General features: G+C 37.0%; 1 long non-coding RNA gene across 1 annotated transcript; it reads left to right on the top strand.

The window, feature by feature from the left end:
• The first annotated feature begins 616 nt into the window (after window positions 1-616).
• On the top strand, window positions 617-14,101 carry LOC149239367 (uncharacterized). Its single transcript, XR_016245446.1, has 4 exons — window positions 617-814; window positions 910-1,008; window positions 13,427-13,563; window positions 13,773-14,101. It is a non-coding gene; the product is annotated as an uncharacterized LOC149239367 (long non-coding RNA).
• The last annotated feature ends 1,569 nt before the right edge of the window (window positions 14,102-15,670 follow it).

Below are 15,670 nucleotides of genomic sequence, written 5' to 3'. Positions count from 1 at the left end.
ATATATATATATATATATATATATGAGTTGTTTTTAATGTGATTTTTTGAATTTTATGGTGGATGCCGAAAAATTTGAGGTGAAATTTTGAATTTTTGTTATTTAAACTGGTTTTTTTACTGCATATATAGATTCAACGCCCTCAAAAACCCGTAAAGCACATCAACTGTGTAGATTTTATCCATCCGACTTGTGATTTCAATGAAATCCTATAGGATTTTAATCAAATTAAATGGGAAAAATAAATGAGAAAAATTTTCAAAAAATCACTATCATATATCGACTTAATTTTTTTTAACTTTAATTGCATGTATCTATAGTAATTCCTATATTATGCGAATCTAATACAATTACATATTTCAAATTTACTTTACATATATATAATGAGAAATCATTCCGAACATTATAACCTCTAATAATTATGGTTTGAATTACAATATCTACAACATTATTCGATAATTGAATATATCTGTACTTTGTATATTCGACATTAATAAACTTGCAGAATTTCATTAATTCGAACTTTAATCTTGGTGGTACTCCCTCCTCGGAATCCTTTCTCCATCAATGGTCAAGCTGACCTAAACACATCGGACGGTCGAGACTCCTCCTCGTAGATTGGGTTAAGCTAGGGTTGAGACTATGATTTAGACTGTTGAATTTTGGGTATGTCATTGTTCGTTGGTGTTCTTAAGTTGTCAGGCTCGTCTTGTGAAACCCTTACAGGCTTCTCCAAGCGACTGCTTTGCATTTGGAGGGTGACCCCTAGGGTCGATTCCAGCTAAGACCCTGGTCCACAGCGCGACCTCGACAGGTACCTCTATGTTATTTTGACTGCAATGTAATGTTGCTTGATTTGTATCCTTGCTCACAATTCTAAAGAGAATGCATTTATGGGTTTTGTTGTAGGTGCCTATAGAGGCCCTCTAGTGCTCCGAGCTATGAAGCAAGGCACCGCCTCTGATATACTATCACAGATCTATACCCTGCTCTTCTCGGTGGTTCTAGGTATGTGCATTCTGTTTATCTTCATTAAGGGTTCTGGTAGAGGCTGGTTTACTTTCTGAATGTTATAATCTAGAGAGGTTTTTGTTTTAGTTTTTTTGGTTCTGCTTGAGTGTTAAAATGCTACTAGGCTTTTAGTGTTATTATGAACCCTTTTCATATATTGAGGTTTGCCTCTATTGTTATGATTACTGTAATTTCTATGTAGTGAGGGTTTTGCTCGGATTTATCAGTTATACATATATATTTAATTTTGAACAGAGGATGCAAATAACTCTTTTCTTAGTCTCAGGTTTTGACTTTTTTCTCGTCCGGTAGCTCGTAGTAAATCATTCAGTTATATATTTAACTTTATTTCTAAAGAAAATGCTTCTATTGTTTCTTCTTTTACAAAAGGCTCTATTCACAAATTGTTTTGATTAGGGTTTTACCTGTTATGGTTTAAACCCTTTATGTTTGGTTGCTTCTATTTAAATCTTAGTTAGAAAGGTGGAATCATTTTATTTCTTACTATCTGAACTAGAATAACCTATATCGTTTCTTGCAAGAGTTGCTCTATTAAGCGTAATCTTGAGCCACTCAGATGTGTTTGTGCTTCCTCCATGTTCTTAAATCTTGATGGTTGTTTGCAAACGGGTTGAAGATAGAGAGAGAATCCCATTTGGGGAATCTCTACCTGACGACTTTGTTTCCTTGATATCTACCGGGAATTCTTATGGCATCATTAGCCCTCTTCCATGTAGGTCGAAAATGATCCTTCAAGAACGGTTTTAAATTGAGTTGCATCATTCGGTTGGTAATTACATGCTTTGGAATGTTATAACCCCAGGCTTGGCCGCGAGGGTTTTTCTTTTCTGTCAGCAAATTTATTTCCATATAATTTTTTTCTACCTGATGTACTTATTAAATAGGATACTACATGTTTTCTAAATTTATTTGGGATAAATTCCTTTGTCAGAAAAGGGTTATTTTCCAGAATTCCCGACCTTGTAATTGTAGCAATTGTCTATATTTTGCTATATGGAGTTCCTTGTCGTGGTGTGGTTTCCAGAAATATTATTTTACTGATTTAGATATTTAGGAGTTATTATATCGTTCATTTATAGACACAATATCTAGTTATATATATTACAATGAAAGGCTTTCGTACAGTAAATATCATACTAATGTATCTTTTTGTGTGCTTTCTGTATAACTTTGTAAATTTCACAATACTGTTTCTTTCTGTATGAAAGATTCTACAGTTCCTCTTTCTTAACAAATAGAATTTAGCTAGATTCTCTTACTGATGATTTTTTCTATTTAACATAGTACAAACTATCCCCCACAGACCAATTTATTTAATTTAAGAGCTACTACATGCACTGTTTATGGTTAATGCAACATAAAGGACTCGGTACTTACCTGTATAAAAACAGAAATTAGTCAACTGTGGAAGTCTCTACTTTACTTCACAAATTTATCCTCTCAACCATGAGACTTGCCTTGAGTGCCAACTCTCCCCCAAGCTCTTGCTCACAAGACTGATGATTTCTTGCAAGACTTAACTGTCACAGCATACAAGCTATTTGGTCATCACCAGACTTAGCTCCTTTTCCATTTGTCCTTCCAGTATGACATAATTTCCCTTCTTCTCCAAGTTTCTGTTCTCTCGGGTACTTTCACATTGCCCTCTTGATTCTTTCCTCGAGAATTCATAATGTGGGAAGTAGTTAGGGTTAGGTAACTACCTATTCCCCAACTTCTTGATATGAAAGAGAGTTACAAGATTTTTTAACACTCTCAATTGATTTTCATTCTCAATTAACAAAATTTAATATATAATTCAAATGTTATAAAATAATAAAATCTAGTCTTTTATTTTCACTTCAGTAAATAAAATAATTATAGTTTTTCTTGGGACATCACATCTCCCCCTCATAAAATCAAACATTGTCCCAATGTTTTCCTTGTGCAAACAAACCATGAAAATCTTTCCTCATAACCTGCTCATCTTCCCAGGTAGCCTCTTTGTGAAGTAAGAAAGTGTTCCCTTTGCAGACAGAGGCAACCCCACTAGCCCTAGAGTGGGTCTAGTCACAACAAAGAAAAACCGACAATAGATTCCCTTAAATAGTCATCGTTGGAGGCCTACCTCAAACCGATGGTTGATGACGTTGCGTTGTGCTGCTCCAGCTTCCGTTTCTTTCTCCGCAATGAGCAATCAACCTGAAACACCACAAGAAAACAACAAAGCATGTAACCAAGAAACAACGATGATCTATTTACTTATAAAGTCAAGAAATCATAAGCTACCAAGTAAATGTAAACAAGATATAGGAAATCATCATTGATTGTATTAAAATGAATCAAGTGCAAAGCTTACAACCAAGTCTTGACGTCGCAATCCTTCTCGGAGTGTCCAGCCAATATGTTTCTTCAAGCATTCACTCTCAAGAATGGGTCTCCCAAATAGAAAATATCTCTCTCTCACTCACAAGCTTTAATACAAAGTTAAGGTACTCCACAACCTCTTAACAAACTATTGGCAATCCCACACTTGTCACACTCACACCAAAGCTATCTACTAAACTCAAAAGAACTAGCAGCATTCTCCAACCAAAAGAACTAGCAGATCATAGCAATGGTGAGTGATTTTATATGAGAATGAGTCTCCATGAAATGAGGGAGAGGGAGCTTATCCTCAAGGATGGTTGCACAAAAGACGTAACCACCATACCAGAGGAGGAAGGGCGACCCAAACTGACCCAAGAACCAGGTCTAGAGACATTCAGAAGGCCAACTATTGGAACAAATTCACCCAATCTGGATCATCGCTAGCCATGAATTAAGTCTTTGCGATGACATCGCAAGGAGGCAATGCATGCAGACCAATCGTCGCAATAAATAGCTAATAACCTCGCGTCGGGCCTTTTGACAGGGGATCAACGCGCATATTAAAGGTTTCCTCGTGACAAGGCAGAAACTTAGGGAATGAGGGTCAATTTGCAGCATCAAAGAGCATTTGCTTAATATTATTTGCATGAGTGGGAAGACAAAACATGTTTATTTGATACATGACGCAATAGAGGGACTGAGATGAGGACAGTGACAAATTACTGTGTAACACTCTTCTCGCCCAAAGTGCTACCATTGCACTTGAACCTCAGTGATAACTCATTTCCACAACGTTACTACTCTCTGATCAAGTATAACCAAAGGTTCGACCAAGAACTCGTCTTCCAATTTGACCTACAAAAAAAATATTTTAGTCAATTACTTAAATTATTAATGCTTTATTTTTTAGCAGATTGTAAAATCATTTACCTGTATGTCTTGCCAATTAATTATATGTTTAGGATTGTAAAAATAATTTCTTAACACTAAAACATGGAAGACATTGTACACATGAATATGGTTGGGTAAGGTGAGCTTGTAGGTCAATGGTCCAACTCGGGCCAAGACCTTAAAAGGGCCAAAAAATTGAGGTGCCAATTTGACACACCAGATTCATTGTAATGTACTTTTCTTTAGTCGTACCCTTATATAGACGTGATCTCCAATTTGGAATTCCCCGAAACTCCTCATTCGATCAACAAAGTTATTTTTTTATTATCTTGAGCGACCTTTAAATTGGACTGAACCTTCTTGACCATTTTCTTAGTTTCTTTTGGCATCTCGGGTCCCAACATCAATTTATCTTTCGATCCTCCCCAACTCGAAGGGGTTTGACACATGCGTCAATAGAAAACTTCAAACGGGCTCATTTCTAATGATGTATGATAGCCATTGTTATAGGAAAATTCTACCAAGTGCAGGCAATCTTCCGATTTTGAGGGTTATTGCATAACATAAATTTGCAGCATGTCCTCTAATACCTGATTTACCCGTTCAGTTTCTCCATCCTTTTGACGGTGTTATGTAGTGTTGAAATTCAACTGTGTTCCAAATATTTCAAATAAGGATTTCTAGAATGTCAATGTAAATTTTACATCACGATCAGAGATTATAAATTTTTGCAATCCATGTAACCGGAAAATATTTTTCATGAATATATTGGCGATCTTAGAACCTTTTAGATTGATTACACGGGTATGAAATCAGGAGACTTTCTCAGCTTATCCACTACCGCCATTATCGAGTCATTTTTCTTTTTGGTCCTAGGTAATCCTGTAATGAAGTCGATGGAAATGGTCTCCCACTTCCATTTCGGAATTGGTAGTGGATGCAATAATCTGACTGGATGTTGATGCTTTGTTTTCACTTGCTGACATTCTAGACAACGAGTTAGATACTCAACTACATCCTTCTTCATGCCAGGCCAGAAGTATTCCTTCCTAAGTGTTGTAATCAGCTTCTGGTATCCAGGGTGGCCTACATATGGGATTTTATGATATTCATCTAATATTAAGTCTTTAATATTTTTCTGGTTAGGCACACACAATCTTCCTTTATAAATTAGCAAACCTTCATGGTTTATCTCGTATCCCAGTTATTGTTTATGGTTGTTCAAAGTTTTTGCTTGCTGCCATAAAGACTGATATTCTGGATCCTGTCCAGCTGCTTCCTTGATCAATTCTTGGAAGGTGGTCCATATCTCACTGTAAGATATTTCATAAATGCAGTGTACCTTTCGACTCAAAGCATCTGCGACTCAATTCTCCTTACCCTTCAAGTGTTTGATCTCAAAATCAAAACTGCTTAAGAAGTCGATCCATCTGGCTTGCCTGGCATTCAGAGTGGGCTATTTAAAATAGTTAATTAAGCTTGACGATTAGTCATTAGGAGAAATTTCTTACTTGTCAATAATGCTACCACACTTTTAGTGCATGAATGACAGTTTTCAGCTCTAAATCATAGGCAGAATAATTTTTTTGGTATTCCTTGAGTTTCTTAGACTCGTAGGTATTCACCTTTCTTTCTTGCATTAAGGTGCCACCCACTCCTTCCTTGTTAGCATCTGTGCAGACTACATAATCCTTATTTGGATCTGCAATGCTCAGGATAGGTGCGGTGGTTAGTAAATGCTTAAGCTGGTCAAAGCTTCTCTGGCATTCTGCTATCCACTTGAAGGCTTTCCCTTTCTTCTATAGTGAGGTAATCAGGTATGCCACTCTGGAAAAGCCTTCAATGAATCTGCTATAATACCCAGCCAGACTCATGAATGATCTTATATTTGCTACATCCTTTGGCATAGGCCACTTCATTGTGGTCTTTATCTTTTCTGGGTCCACAATGATTCTGAAGGTCCAGAGTTGTTTTGGCTTCATGGGGATGCCTTTGTTGCTAAGGGATTCCGCTCGTGCTTGTGGTAGACCCTCTTCAGTGGGAGATCTGCGGGACCAATTCTAGTGGTGAAAGAAGATGGCGAGTAGTGGAAAGAACATTACACAACCCAACATTCTCCCACTTGTTGTTTTCTTTCCACAGGGGGCCACAGGAGAGCTTAGTCATTTATTCACCCCTATAATGCCCATTGTTTCTCTACACCAAGAGAACTTTTGAGAGCTCACAAATTTTTTCAATGCATCTACAGTATTCTTCAAAGTGTCCACCTTTACCAGCAACACCTTTTTGTCTTCTATAATATTTGTCACAAAGTGATACTGAACATAAATGTGCATTGTCTTTGAATGGTAAGAAGGGTTCCTTGGCGGGAAAATTGCACTTTGGATGTCACACTCTATCCTTATAGCTCCTTGTACTATCTCCATACTTGAACACAATATCTGCAACCAAAGTGCTTCATTTCTTGCATGAGTGGTTACCATGTGTTTTGCCTCTATAGTTGATAATGCCACTACAAATTGTTTCTTACTCATCCATCTGACTGCACCTCCAAATAGGTTAAACACATACCTACTTTTAGATCTTCACTGATCCAGATCTCCAGCCAAGTCTGCTTCAACAAAACCACAGATATCCAAAACTCTGTCCAATCCTGGTCTTCCTTGGTAGCACAAACCATAATCACTAGTGCCACCCAAATACCAGAAAACCTGCTTCACTGTTGTTTGATGCTTCTTTCTTGTTTTTGACATAAACCTACTCAATACTCCCACTGCATGTGTGATTTCTGGTCTAGTACATACCATTGCATACATTAGGCTACCGAGTGCACTTTCATATGGAACATGGGACATGTCCTCTTCCTCTTCTTGTCTCTTGGTACATTGTTCAAAAGATAACTTCACACCTACAGGAAAAGTAACCTTCACCAGTTTACTATCTTGCATATTAAACCTTTGCAGTATTGACTCAACACAGTTCCTTTGGTTCAACCAGAGCTTCCTCTTTGCCCGATCTGTTTTAATTTCCATGTCCAAAATATAGTTTGCAGCACCAATATCTTTCATGTCGAATTTGGAGGACAATTGGGTCTTTAAATCCTGGATAATTTCTTTGTCATTTCCAACCAGCAACATATCATCCACATACAAGACCAAATAAATAACATGGTCACTAATTAATTTAAAAGACACATAGTGATCTGCTTTGCTTTTGGTGAAGCCAAGTCCCCATCTAAATGTATCAAATTCTTGATACCACATCCTTGGTGACTGTTTTAACCCATACAAACACTTTTATAACTTGCATACACATTCTTTCTTACCCTTCACTGCAAAACCTTCAGGTTGCTTCATGTATATCTCTTTTCGATATCCCCGTGAAGAAGTTTTGTCTTCACATCCATATGTTCTACCTCAAAATCAAAAGCAACAACAATAGATAAAAGTAATCTAATAGAATATACCTTTGCAACAACAGAAAAAATATCACCAAAATCAATTCCCGGTACGTGGGAATTACCTTTTTCTACCAAACGATATTTGTATTTTTCCACCTTTCCTTTTGCATTTATCTTCTTCTTGAACACCCATTTGCTACCAATGATTTTCCTTCCAGCCGACAACTCCCCCAGATCCCAAACCTCGCTTTTGTGCAAAGATTCCATTTCATTAACCACGACCTCTTTCGAGAGTTTTCCATCCTCTGAATCTACTGCTTCCTTCACTATTCTAGGATCGTCATCAGTAATAAATAAAGAAAAATTTGAGCAAAAAATAGATGGACTATACCTTTCTGGCTACCTTCTTTCTCGAACTGATCTTCTCACAGCTGGAGTTTGTGGCTCTCTATCTTCTTATTCCTCCTCTGCTATAGAGTCTGATTCTTCCTCCTTTAGCTCAAACTCTATCTTCTCAGGTTCCTTTGATGGGACTTCATGTTTAATAACATCTTTCGCCTCTCTGAACACCACATCTCAGTTGTACACAACCTTCCTTGTTACTGGGTTCCAAAGCTTATAACCCTTTAAACCATCCTTATGCCCAATAAAGATGCACTTTTCAGATTTACTATCCAACTTCGTTATTTTCTCTTTTGGGACATGTACATATGCATCACATCAAAATACCCTCAGATGTGAAAGAGATGGTTTCTTACCAGTCCATACCTCCTGTGGAGTTTTATCCTCCAATGCTGATGAAGGTGATCTGTTGACAAGGTAACATGTTGTCTCCACTGCCTCTACCCTGAATTCCTATCCTAACTCGACACCACTGAGCATGCTTCTTTCCCTTTCCATCAACGTCTTGTTCATTATTTCTGCAACTCCATTTTTCTCAGGTGTATATGGAGTAGTCTTTTGCGTGCTATACCACACTTCTTATAGAATACTTCAAATTCCTTACCACAAAACTCTCCACCGTTATCTGTCCTCAAACATTTATCTTCTTCTCTGTTTGGTTTTCCACCAGAGTCTTAAATTGTTTAAACCTATCAAAGACTTCAAATTTCTTCTTAATGAAATATATACATGTATTCCTAGAGAATTCATCTATAAATGATACATAGTACATAGACTTACCTAGTGATGGAACCTTCATGTGTCCAAACACATCACTATGCACAAGCTCTAATATTTGTTTCGCCCTCTTACGACTAGAGGGGAAACTCACTCGATTTTACTTCCCATATACACAATTTTCATAGAAATCAAAATCCAAAGAGCTATTAGTCATACCTTCTCCCATACATTTACTATGAAGTATTCAAAAGCCCTTCTCTCCAATATGTCCAAGTCGTTGATGCCATAGCATGGCCTTTTCTCTAGAGACCACTAGATTTTCTGCTCTGCTTTTAGGAACCACAAAATTGTTGCACCCATCAATAACAGTACTACCTTGCAGCTTGCAAAGAGTTCCAATCCAAACTCCTCACATTAACATTAGTGCTCCCCAAACCATCCTACAGGTATCTTTCTCGAACAATGTTTTTACACCTAAATCATCTATCTTTCTTACAAAAATCATATTTCTATCCAATGTAGGAATATGCAAAACACTCAGAAGTGTTCTAACCCTTCCACCTTGCTACTTCAACACTACTTTTTTGCAACCAAGGATTATAGCCTTACTATCATCCCCTATGAATACTCACCACCATCATATTTCTCATACTCACAGAACCACTCCCTATGGGGAGTGAAGTGAAAGGATGCACCTGAGTCAATCAACCATGCCTCATGATATACATGTGTACTTGAAGAAGCCAAGTACACATCCCCACCTTCATCTAAGGTGGTTTTCACCTCTGCAAAAGGAGCATCATCGGATCCCTTTCCTTTGTCGTGAGATCTAGATTTACAGTCCCTTTTGTAATGCACTTCCTTTCTGCATTTACAGCAAACCACCTTTACATGTTTTCCTAGAGATTTAGATCTCCTCTAGATTTAGATCTCCCACTCGATGACTTATTTTTGTTTCTGTTCTGGGACCATCCTCATATAGACAAGACATCACCATTCTGGCTCTCCATACGTTTCCGTCTCATCTCCTCCATCAACAAGGATGAGACTATTTCATCAAACTGCAAGCAGTTGCATTGCTACCTATTGCAATAACCAAACTATCCCACGAATCTGGTAGAGAACACAACAAACTGATGCACTTATCTCCATTTGAAATTTTAATATCAACATATAAGAACTAAATTACCACAGTATTAAATGCGTTCAGATGCTCTGTCAACGAGTCTCCACCTTTCATCCTCAAGTTATACATCTTTTTCCGTAGGAACATTTTATTCAACAGAGACATAGATTGGTACAAAGTCCCTAATTTGTCCCACAAAGCCTTCACCATAGCTTCTTGTGATACATTCAGTGATACTGAATCTAAGACACATAACCATATTGTACACTTTTCCTTCTGATCCGACCTCTTCCATTCTTCATCGGACACTTCCATTGGTTTAGTACGTGGATCTACCACGATCCACTGATATTTATCCACTAACAGATCCTCCATCTTGATTTTCTATAACTTAAAACTCAAACCATTAAATTTCTTGATCTCTATCTTTCTGCTGCTCGCCATCTTCTTTCACAAACAAAATTGATCTCGTAGATCTACCACTCGAAAGGGTCTACCATAGGCCTGAGTGAAACCCCTTAGCAACAAAGGCATCCCCTTGAAGCCAAAACAACTCTGATACCAAATCTAGGTTATTCGTGGAAAGAATATAACACAACCCATCATATTCCATCTTTGGTAATGATGTGGCCTATATATTGAATCTCTTTCTTAAAGAAATCACACTTGTTGTATTTAGCATACGTCTGATGTTCTCTAAGAGTCTATAGTACTATTATGAGATGCTCTTTATATTCTTCAATACTGTGGGAATATATCAATATATCGTCAATTAAAATTAACATGAATTTATCAAGATGCGGAAGAAACATGTTGTTCATGAGACACATGAAGGTTGTGGGAGCATTGTTTAGCCTGGAAGGTAGGACTAAGAACTCATAATATCCATAATTATTTATGAATGTCTCCTTTGCTATGTATTCTTCCTTTATTATGATCTTATGGTACCCCAAATGTAGATCAATCTTTCAGAACATTGTCGCTCCCTTCACCTGGTCGAATAGTTCATCTATACGTGGTAGGGGGTATTTATTTTTAATTGTAAACTTATTTAGCTGGCCAATAATACATACACAGGCGTAGAGTTCCATCCTTATTTTTAACGAAAAGCATTGGGGCTCCCCATGGTGACACACTGAGATGGATGCAATTCTTGTAATTGCATTTTTAATTCTGTCAACTCTGGAATACTCATACAGTAAGGAGCTCAGGACACTAGAGCTACTCCTGGTATCAATTCAATGGTGAAATCTATATCTCTTTTCAGAGGAAGTCCTGGAATTTCCTTAAGGAATACATCCAGGAAATTTTGTATTACAAGTATATTTTTTAAAGAGCTTTTCCTTTGAGTTGGAAAATCCTAATTGAATTGCATAAATTTGACATCCTTTTCCAATATATTTAGCTAACTATGAAGTGGTTATCGGCCTTAGTTTTAGTGGCCTTAATATACCTTGTATTTCCAGCCTTTTTCCTTCCTCGTCTACTTAGTGGATAGCTTTAGTTTTACATTTTATGAGGGAACAATGATTTTCTAGCCAATCCATGACTATTAAAACATCATAATACCCTAGGGGAAACATGTTAAGATCTTCCTTCAGGGATTGATCTACTATTTTCAGCGTGCAGTTGCTGACTTTGGCCAATACTCATCTTTTGGCCCTTGTAGCTAATTGCACTAACTAGAGATTTTTGAATTTTACAGCCTGCAAATAGAACTGATCAACTGTCTTGGGACTGGCATAACTTAGAGTAGCTCCTTGGTCAATTGAAAGATATATAGTTTGATCAAAACTTTTACCTTCGAATTCTACCATGGTTGGTTGGTACTCTACCTGGTGGTCTTCAAGAGTAGCATTGATTTTTGGAATGATCCGCGTCACTTCTCCTACAGTGGATGCCTCCTGAGTCTGCGAAATCTACTCTGTTCCTTTGCGATCGGGACACCTTTTAATGTAATGTGGCCCTCCACATCCCCAACATTGTACTGGGGGTCTTTCCACAAGTTGAATATCTGTTCTGCCCGACTGTTCGTTGGTCTTAGATTCATTGGGAACTCTAAATCTGGTCTGATTTCTATTAATATTTTTGTTTATTTGTCCCTTGTGAGATCCTTTATTAATTATAGACTTGGTTCCCTTGCTGCCAACAAGGAATTTAACTCCCTTTTTATCAGCCCATTTTCTTCCTAATTCTCCCTTCTGTCTACTTTGTTGGTAACATATTTGGGCCTTCCTTATAACCCCATCCATTGTTTTTGGGTTGTCGAATCTGAGACGCTCTTTCATAAACAATGGCAAACTACTGATAAATCATTGCACCTTCGCCTTGTCCTCTCGTATGTAAGGTACATACCAAAGTAAGGATGTGAATTTGTTGATGAACTCGTCCATTGTCAGCTGTTCCAACCTTTAGGCATGAAACTCTTTTGCTTTTTTGTCATAGAATCATTTGATTAAATATATTTCCTTAAAATACCTCTGAAAAATTTTCCATGTGATGTTTTGTTCATTTTCCCCACGCACAGTCTTTACTTCCTCCCACCAGAGGGTGGTTTTCCATTGTAGGTAAAAAATGGCCAGGTGTGCTTTTAAGTTATGGTCGTATTCATATAGTTGGAAGTACTTATTCATATTAATAAGACAGGCTTCTGCTGCCTCTTCCTGCTCACCATCAAAGAGGGGTTGTTTTATTTTCTGGAGTTCTCCTTATAGTTCTATCCGTTTTCTTTTCTAAGTCTTGTGTTTTGATGCACTATCATATTTTTCTTCCTAATTTTCTTCCCCCCCTTTCTGTCTCTAGATATTACGTCTGATAATCCTATTCCCTAGACATATGTCCATGTTCCGGGCTGGGGACTTTCTAATGCTGATTCTATCTATCTAATAGACTTTTCATAATCTTCTCCTGCTCTTGCATCAACCTTGCATTATCTGCCCTTAGTCGTGCCATTTCGCTTTTCAGCTCTTGTACTGTTTCCAGAATGGTGGTATTGGTGTTGCGTGGTTGTTCTCCCAATTGCACCCATACTTCAAGGTTAATTTTTGGAAATGTTGTAGGTGCTAGACTCGTCATGGCTCCATGCAGTGTGTTACATGTTCTCTTCATGCTAGTTGTTCTAGCTTCGTTTACTCTATACAAAAAAAATCATCACTCAACTGTTAAACATTAGTTGCGACAGGCCTCAGTTTTGTAACGTGAGTGGTATGATACCACTTGTCATATATCCACATAAAAAATAATTTTAACTTCAAATGCATGGATCTATAGTAATTCCTATAATATGTGAATCCAATACAATTACATATTTCAAATGCACTTTACATATATATCATGAGAAATCATTCTGAACATTATAACCTCTAATAATTATGGTTTGAATTACCATATCTGCCACATTATTCGACAATTGAATATCTATGTACTTCGTATATTTGACCTTTATAAACTCGCAGAATTTCATTAATTCTAACTTTAATCTTGGTGGTACTCCTGAGCCTTCACAGGAGCAGTCTTCGATATTTCTTCTATCTGCCTGCCAGTTGGCCATCCCTCTTCGGAATCCTTGCTACACCAATGGTCAGGCTAGCTCAAACGCATTTGACAACAGAGACTTCTCGTCGCAGCTTTGGTTAAGCTAGGGGTGAGACTATGATTTCGACTGTTGAATTTTTGGTATGCCATTGTTTGGTGGTGGCCTTAACCTATCAGGCTCGATCCCAGCGGATAACCTGGTCCACAGTGCGACCCTGAGAAGTATCTCTATGTTATTTTAACTGCAATGTCATGTTGTTTGATCTGTATCCTTGTTCACAATTCTAAAGAGCATGTCTTTTATGGGTTTCTTTGTAGGTTCCTACCAAGGTCCTCTAGTGCACCGAGCTATGAAGTGAAGCACTACTGTCACAACGATATACCCTACTCTTAAGTGGTTCCCTTTTTTGTCATTAAGGGTTCTAGAAGAGGCCAACTTACTTTCTAAATTTTATAATCCAAAGAGGGTTATGTTTTAGTTTGTTTTGGATCTGCTTGAGCATTAAAACGCTACTAGACTTCTAGTGTTATTATGAAGTCATTTCATATATTGAGGTTCGCCTTTATTGTTATGATTATTGTAGTTTCGATGTAGAGAAGGTTTTCCTCAAATTTATTAGTTATACATATATATTTAATTTTGAGTAGAGCATGCAAATAACTATTTTCTGAGTCTCCAGTTTTAGGTTTGTTTGGTCTGGTAGCTCGTAGTAAAGCATTTAGTTTTGTATTTAACTTTATTTATAAAGAAAATGCTTCCGTTGTTTCTTCTTTTATGAATGGCTTTGTTCACAAATTCTTTTGATGAGGGTTTTACCCCTGAGGGTTTAAACCATTTCGTTTCGGCCGCTGCTCTTTAAATCTTAGTTAGCAGGGTGGAATCACTTTATTTTTACTTTCTGAACTAGAATAACCTATATTGTTTCTTGTCATAGTTCCTATGTTTAGTGCAATCTTGACCCACTCAGATGTGGTTATGCTTCCCCTGTGTTCTTATTGTTTCTTGTCATAGTTCCTATGTTTAGTGCAATCTTGACCCACTCAGATGTGGTTATGCTTCCCCTGTGTTCTTAAAGGTTGTTGGTTGTTTGCAAATGGGTCGAGGCTAGAGAGAGAATCCCATTTGGGGAATCTCTCCCCAATGACTCTATTTCCTTTATATCTATCTGGAATTCTTATGGCAGCATTGCCTCTCTTCCATGTAGGCTGAAAACGACCCTTTAAGAATGGTTTTAAATTCAGTTATACCATTTGATAGGTAATTGTGTGTTTTGGAATGTTATATCCCCTAGCTTGGACGCGAGGGTTTTTCTTTTCTGTAAGCAAATTTATTTCCATATAAATCTTTTTTCTCTCATGTACTTATTAAAGAGGATACCTTGCGGTACATGTTTTCTAAATTTAATTCGGATAAATTCGCCTGTTACAAAAGGGTTATTTTCCAGAATTCCTGACTTTGTAATTGTAACGACTGTCTATATTTTGTTATATGGACTTCCTTCTCGTGGTGTGGTTTGCAAATATACTATTTTACTGATTTAGATATTTAGCAGTTGTTATATCGTTCATTTATAGACACAATATTGAGTTATATATATTACAACGAAAGGCTTTCCTAGTGTAAATTTCATAGTAATGTATCTTTTTGTATAACTTTGTAAATCTCACAGTACTGTTTCTTTATGTATGAAAGCTTCTAAAGTTTCTCCCTATTAATAATTATAATTTAGTCAGTTTCTCTTACTAATGCCTTTCTCTATTTAACACAATACAGACTATTCCCCACACACCAATTTATTTAAATTAAGATCTACTACATGCATTGTTTACGCTTAATGCAACATAAAGGACTCATTAATTACCTGTATACATACTTAAATGGAAGTCTCTTTTTCACTTCACATATTTATCTTCCTTGCAAAACTTAACAGTCACAACATCCAAGCTATCTGGTTGTTACCAGACTTAGCTCCCTTTCCTTTTGTCCTTCCACTACGACAAAATTTTCCTTCTTCTCCATGTTTTTGTTCTCTGAGGTATTTTCACATTACCCTCTTGATTATTTCTTGGAAAATTCATAATGAGGAAAGTAGTTAGGGTTAGGTAACTACCTATTCCCCAACTTATTGATATGAAAAAGAATTACAAGATTTGTTAACACACCCAATTGATTTTCATTCTCAATTAACAAAATTTAATAAATAATTCAAATGTTA

This window comes from Pinus tabuliformis, chromosome 8 (genome assembly GCF_031772625.1).
Source record: "Pinus tabuliformis cultivar Carrire ecotype Pingquan chromosome 8, CPIR1, whole genome shotgun sequence".
NCBI lineage: Eukaryota > Viridiplantae > Streptophyta > Pinopsida > Pinales > Pinaceae > Pinus > Pinus tabuliformis.
The sequence above is the reverse complement of the archived record's forward strand: the minus strand, read 5'-3'. Positions and strand labels throughout refer to the sequence as shown.